A 6,380-nucleotide genomic window follows, 5' to 3' on the forward strand; every position below is an offset into this window, starting at 1 on the left:
CCGGGGCGGGCCGGGGCGGGGCCTCCGGGCGGCCGTCGGCCGAGCGCGGCGGCCAGCTACAAAGGACCGGGAGGCGGGGACCTCCGCGGGGGCGGGGAGGGACGATGACGTGTCGGAGCCGCAGCGCCGAGGGCGGGCAGCTGAACCGCAGTGCCCTCGCCGCACCCCCGCTCCCCGCCCCCAGGCCCCGCGCAGGGCTCGAGGAGAGGAGGGGTGGGAGCCTCGTGCATGCACACACATGCTCACACACACACGCTCTAGAGGCACACACAGGTTGGTATTAGCACACCAGACAATTACGCCGTACAAACACGTGAGAGACGCACAAACATGCTGGCACACACACGAGAGTCGATTACACACACGCTTCCGAGACACACAGGCTCATTTATGCATACCATAGATAATTTTGCGCACACACACACTGCTCGTACATACTATAAATCAACTACACACACATACACCAGAAATTCTCGTAGTCACTCAACACCGCGCGTACACAGCATCACGCCGAGATTAACTGCACAAGCGGAGAGACACTCGTACAGTGGACGCAGCTTTCATTCACTCCACGCTATTACATCGGGTGCCCGCTGGTGCCCAGCACGTCGTCGGTGCTGGGGACAGCGCCGTGAACAAAATGAAGCAAGTCCTGCCCTCGGGGCGCCGACATTCTGAGAAGGGAGGAGACAAACCGCATAATGTACCAGGCAGTGCTAAGCGCCAGGAAGAACATACAGCGCGGCAAGAGGGACACGCTGGGACCACGTTCACGCGGACAGACATGCACGCGAATCAGTGACTCACACAAGTACAGGATGCTCATTCCTGCGACACCCACACAACAAAGAGATTTTCACACGCTCAAACCAAGGGCGAACTCACGAGGCGACTCCACACAGGTGCGCTCATAAACCCCGACAGGACGCCCACACGAGAATTCACACTAGACGCACGGAAAGTCGGAGTCTTAAATAGAAAACCTCCAGAGTAAGACACACAAAGAGACAGGTCAGCACACACACACACATGCACACACGCTCCTGTCAGTAACCCAAAGAGACAAACGTTCCCCATTCAGGGGTCACCTCCTCCGACCCCGGGTACAGCCTACCCTGGCTGACCCAGGAGCTCGCAGCCTGGCAGTCCCTGCTTCCTCTGACTAGGGCCAGGTGGAGGGTGTGGGATCGTGGGGGAGTGGGGGTCGCTCTGCTGGGGCTCCTCTCTATTCCTCTTCAAGGCCAGGCTCCATACCCTCCCTGAGACACCGTCCCTCATTTCTCCAAGATTGTTGTCAGGCAGAGGGTCCTAAGAGCCTCCGGGGACCTGGCGGTCCCATCTGCTCTTTCTGGACGGGCAGAATCGCCAGCTGCGGACTCGCTCGGCGGGCGAGTCCCGACAGGCAGCATCGGGCTGGGTGGGGTCCTCAGTGAGGAGCCTCGGCGCCTGGCGCCGCGCACCCCGCCCCTCCCTGTTCTGGGAGCTGTCCCTTCAGCACCCGGCATGGTCGGTCTGGGGAATCCCGGACAGACAGCTGGATTCACATTCTGGCTCGTGTGCCTGCTGGGACCCATGGACTGAGGACTCCGGGGACATCGGCTCCATGGCCTCAGCTGACACCTCCCCGCATTTGCTATCTTTCAACCCTGGAACAAGCTGGTGTGTGCAGTAACTCGGTATCATTACCTCCCCACAGGGCGGATGAGGAAACAGGAGGGGAGAAGAAAGCAGCTGCCTGGTACCTCAGATTTCAGGGCTGCTCAGCCAGGCCTGGAGCTCAGTGGGCACTTAGCAAGTCCCCTTTCTGTGCTGGAGAGAGAAAACAGTGCTGGGAACACAGAGATGAATATTTATAAAGTCCCTGCCTTCAAGAAGCATATATTATAGTAGGGGAGAGAGAGCTGGCCATAAATAAGAACAGAGACTATCGTCCCCATCCTCCAACCGCTCTCTTCTACCCGCTCCATCCCCCATCCTGGCCTCCTCCCTCTTTTTGTCCCTGGGCACCCTGCACAGATTTCTGTCACAGACACTCCTCTTGAAGGCTGCAGGACTCTAGGCTGCATTGCAAGTATTTTAAGTGAAAACTTCTATCTGTCCTTTGACATACTATTCCAAGCACATTCCAGGCAAGGAAATTTCATGTTGAATGCCACATAGAAACTGCTTCTAAAGCTCCACAAATATTCGTAGTGACTAAACCCAGAGAAATATCAGAGAACCCAAGAATTTGAGTTAGACCAATTTGAGGTCTATCCTCACACTCTATGCCTGAATCTGCTCGCAACACCTTGAAGCGACAGTCTTTTGAGCTTTGCTTGAATTCTACTGGGGATGGAGATCTCACTATTCTCCAAGAAAACCCTTTCCCTTGTAAGAGAGGGCTGGGCAGTTGGCAAGCTTAGCAGGGAGTGACACAGGAAGGAGGAGGGAAAGGGTTGTCTTTATGAAGATGCAAGAAAGGATAATAACAGTCCTCCCTTTTAGAGAGTTTCCTACATGACAAGGACCATTGCAGGCACCTTACACACTGTAAGTCTTTTAAGCCTCACAGCAACCTTTGAAGTAGGTACCATTTGAGCCTCATTGTACAGACAAGCAAACCAAGGCTCAGAGAGAGAAGTAACTTGCCTAGGGTCACAGCTGGTAAATGATACCACTTAGGATTTAAACACAGTAGCCTGATCCCAGAGTCTGCATCTTAACCAGTACCCTTTACCCTCTCCCAAGAAGCCTGGCAGAAGAGGTCCCTTTGGGAGAGGGGAGATAAAGGAGTGGACCTGGTGTAGTCAGAAGAGCCTAAATTTTGAGTCAGAATTCTCTCCTCCCTGCTACCTTGGGCAACTAATCATTCAACACGCATCCAACACACATCTTGGGCACCCACTATGCCACAGATTTTATATTACTCCTCATTGCTCCTCTCTTCTCCAAGAGAGCAGGGGGATCTGAGTTTTATCAAGCATGTACCATATGTAAGGGTCTTTGCACACATTGTTCATTTCCACACGTAACATTCTGTTTTTAGCAGCCCGATGTGGCAGACAGTGCCACCTACATTTTCAGGCTGGAGTGCTGAGGATGACAAACCTCAAACTCACTGCTCAAGCCAACCACCAGGAAGTGACCACACGGGGATCCGGTTCAGGTTTGTGTGAGCCCTTTCTACCATCTCCTTGTCTCAAGGCCAGTAACCCAAGTGTGGCAGAGAAAGGGACAGGGAATGAACCAGGGGTACACGCTGGGAAATGCCTGCAGGGAGCCAAGGGGAGCAGCCTCTGGCAGAGGCCCATGGAGGGCAGCCCAGAAAACCTGAGCAAACCACACTGGGTCATGATGATGTCTGTGACCTTCCGCAGCCTGTCCTCCGTCTGCTCTCGGTCCTCCGGGGAAGGAGTGCTCATAAGTGAATTAAACCATGACATTTGGTGAAGGACAAGCCAGGAGCTCATCCTGTCAGACTGTGAGGGCTTCCTGGGTGCTGGCAGAGGACAGAGAGGGCCATGCTGGATGGCAGCAGCGAGCAGACAAGAGGCCCACTTAGCTCGCTGTACACTCTCCATCGGGGCTTTCTTTTGGGAAAACAACAACCACAAAAAGATTTTTTAAAAAATCACTTGTAAAAAGAATGTGTTCCAAAAATGAGGGTCAGGGAATTGTGGTTTATTGTTGGGTGTATAATACTCTTAGCAAATCTGCGAGGCAAGTAATGGATTACTGCACTCATTTTAGATTTAAGAAAAGAGGTTCAGAGAAGTTAAGCGAGTTGCCTAAAGTTATGCAGCCAGTAAATGGCAGAGATACAGTTCAAATTCAGGCCTGTGTGATTCTAAAATGCCTGCTTTTATCTGCTGCCTCCAAATCAGTCCATAGGGGACTGCAGCAGGCAGAATAATGCCCCTTTCCCAAAGGTGTCCACCTGCTACTCCCCAGGCCCTGTGTGTATGTCGCCTTACATGGCAAAAGGGAACTTGCAGCCGTGATCAAGTTAAGGATCTTGAGAAGGGGAGATGAGCCTGGATTCTCCAGGTGGGCCCAACGGAATCATAAGGACTCTTATGAGTGAAAGGGGGATGAGGAAGGTCAGCGTCAGAGAAGGAGATGTGGCCACAGAAGGTGGAGTCAGAGTCAGAGCGAGATTTGAAAATGCTGCGCTGCTGGCTCTGAAGATGAAGGAAGAGAGCATGAGCCAAAGAGTGCAGGCAGCTTCTAGAAGCTGAAAAAAGCAAGGCAGCCGGTTCTCCCCTGGAGCGTCCAGAAGGAATGCAGCTCTGCCAATACCTCCATTTTAGCTCAGCGAGACCCGTTTCAGCCTTCTAATCTCCAGAACTGTAAGATAATAAATATGTGCTGTTTTAAACCCCTAGGTTCATGGTAATTTGTTCCAGCAACAAGAGCAAACTAATACAGGTATATAATGGGTGATGACGGAAATCACTTCGGTATGTATGCAAAGTGGATTTGACTTCTGAGAAGATCATTTATTCTCCACTGAAAATCAGGAGTCTTGGCTTCATTGCCTTTTTGTGTCGTGTCAGGGTCTACAACACTTTGTAACCATCAATACGTTAAACATTCAAAAGGGAAAAAAACTTTAATTGTGTAAAAGCATACATTTTAATGTACAAAATTACACAAATTATACATTTAACTAACATAGAAAAATACATCTTGGTAACAAGAGAAAATGCCAGCCTATTTTACACAAGATTGAGCAATCATCACTAATCTTGAAAACCCAGAAGGGAGTGTCAGCCCGATTCATGACTGGCCAGGAATCCCACGAGCATCTCCAAGGACTGATGGCTCTGTTCATTTCTCGGCTTCAGGAGCTGGGGACAGCCCCTGCTCCATGACACAAGGGAGGGTCCTGCTGAAGAGCATCCAAAAGGAAGGGGGGTCTGCTTGTGTTGCCAGACCACTCCCACGCGAACCAATGCTTCTGCCTGGGGGGGAGGGGCAGAAGACTTGGACTGCCAGAATTCGGACCCTGGTGTTTATTAGTAGAGAGATATAATACAAGAGTCCTTTTAGATTCATGCAAGGTGCGGAGCTTTGTGCATTCGGGAACCAGTGGGAAAGTACACAGTTTCCAAACTGAGGTTTGTGCTTCACAGCTTTTGTGTGATGTCTGCCTAGGTTTCAACCGGGAAGAGTAAGGAGAACAGGGAGATTCTGCCCAGATGAAGTCACAAGCCTTGTCCATTGCCTCTACCGTGACACCCAAGTCCCTTCCCAGTGTCGCCATCAAAAGCTGGTTGTGCAAACGTGAACTTTGGGAGATCATCTTTGTCACCCAACTCAGCTTGGTGGTACATGCCCCACCATTGCACTGAAATACATCTCGGCATTTTTAAAGGGGTGAGGGAAGGCTCCCAACATCCACAGAGCCCTACTATGTGCTGGGTGCTTTAGAAAACATGTGCTATCTCATTAACGCTCACACCTTCCCTGACGTTCCCATGGAGGACATTGAGACTGAGAGAGGTAAGTGTGTTTTCCAAGCTTGCACAGCCAAGCGGTGGCAGAGTCATAGTTTGGACCCAGTGCATCTGGCCCATAAGTCATTCTCCAATCTCTGTTAGGGGTGGAACTCGTCCTTGTCCCAGTGAAAAGTCTAATAGTGAATAGTTATAACATGGCTGCATAGATATTCATTGTCTCCATCACTTTCAATGTCACATTTACAAACATCATAATATATTACTTCACTTTAAAACGAAAATATTGATACAGAGTTGATATCAAGTTTCCAGCCATTTTTAACAGTTCCGTTCATTTGTCTTTCTCTTCCCTTGTTCTACCATCATATAAAGTTACCATCAGCCCACCTTTTGGCATAGCCTGATGAATTTTTTCAAAGACAGAAAAAAAACCCGGTTTTGGAGCAAACCTTATTTTGATGGTATCAGTTCTTCCATTAGTCTTTCCGTGACTCCAACACATTTATGCCAAGGATGCAGAAGTCTGATTTGGGTGGAAGCTGTGCTGCTGAAACCAGAGTGGGACTTAGGGAGGATCAAACGGGATAAAGAAAACCCAATCCTTCCTTCCTAAGCCTATTGACTTCTTAAAAGCAATTTTAGGTTCAAGGCATGCACTTTTTCAAGAAATTCTCACAAAACAGGAAAGAGGACTAAGTATGTCAACAAACCCCAGGGGTTTCTCGTTCTCTGCCTCTTTAAGGCACCAGAGAATTTCCACAGAATTTCTTTCAAAGCAGGCAGGAACACAGTTGGCCATTGGTGCAAATGCCGAATAGAATCTGCTTCCATTTGTTTACACCACTGGTAAGTTTATGTACCATAGTGGACTCAGAATATCTATTTCTGAAAGACTTTAGGATGCAACAACCGAACCCATGAGACCCCTTTGTGCGC

The sequence above is a fragment of the Equus quagga genome, chromosome 3, assembly GCF_021613505.1.
Source record: "Equus quagga isolate Etosha38 chromosome 3, UCLA_HA_Equagga_1.0, whole genome shotgun sequence".
NCBI classification, from domain to species: Eukaryota; Metazoa; Chordata; class Mammalia; order Perissodactyla; family Equidae; genus Equus; species Equus quagga.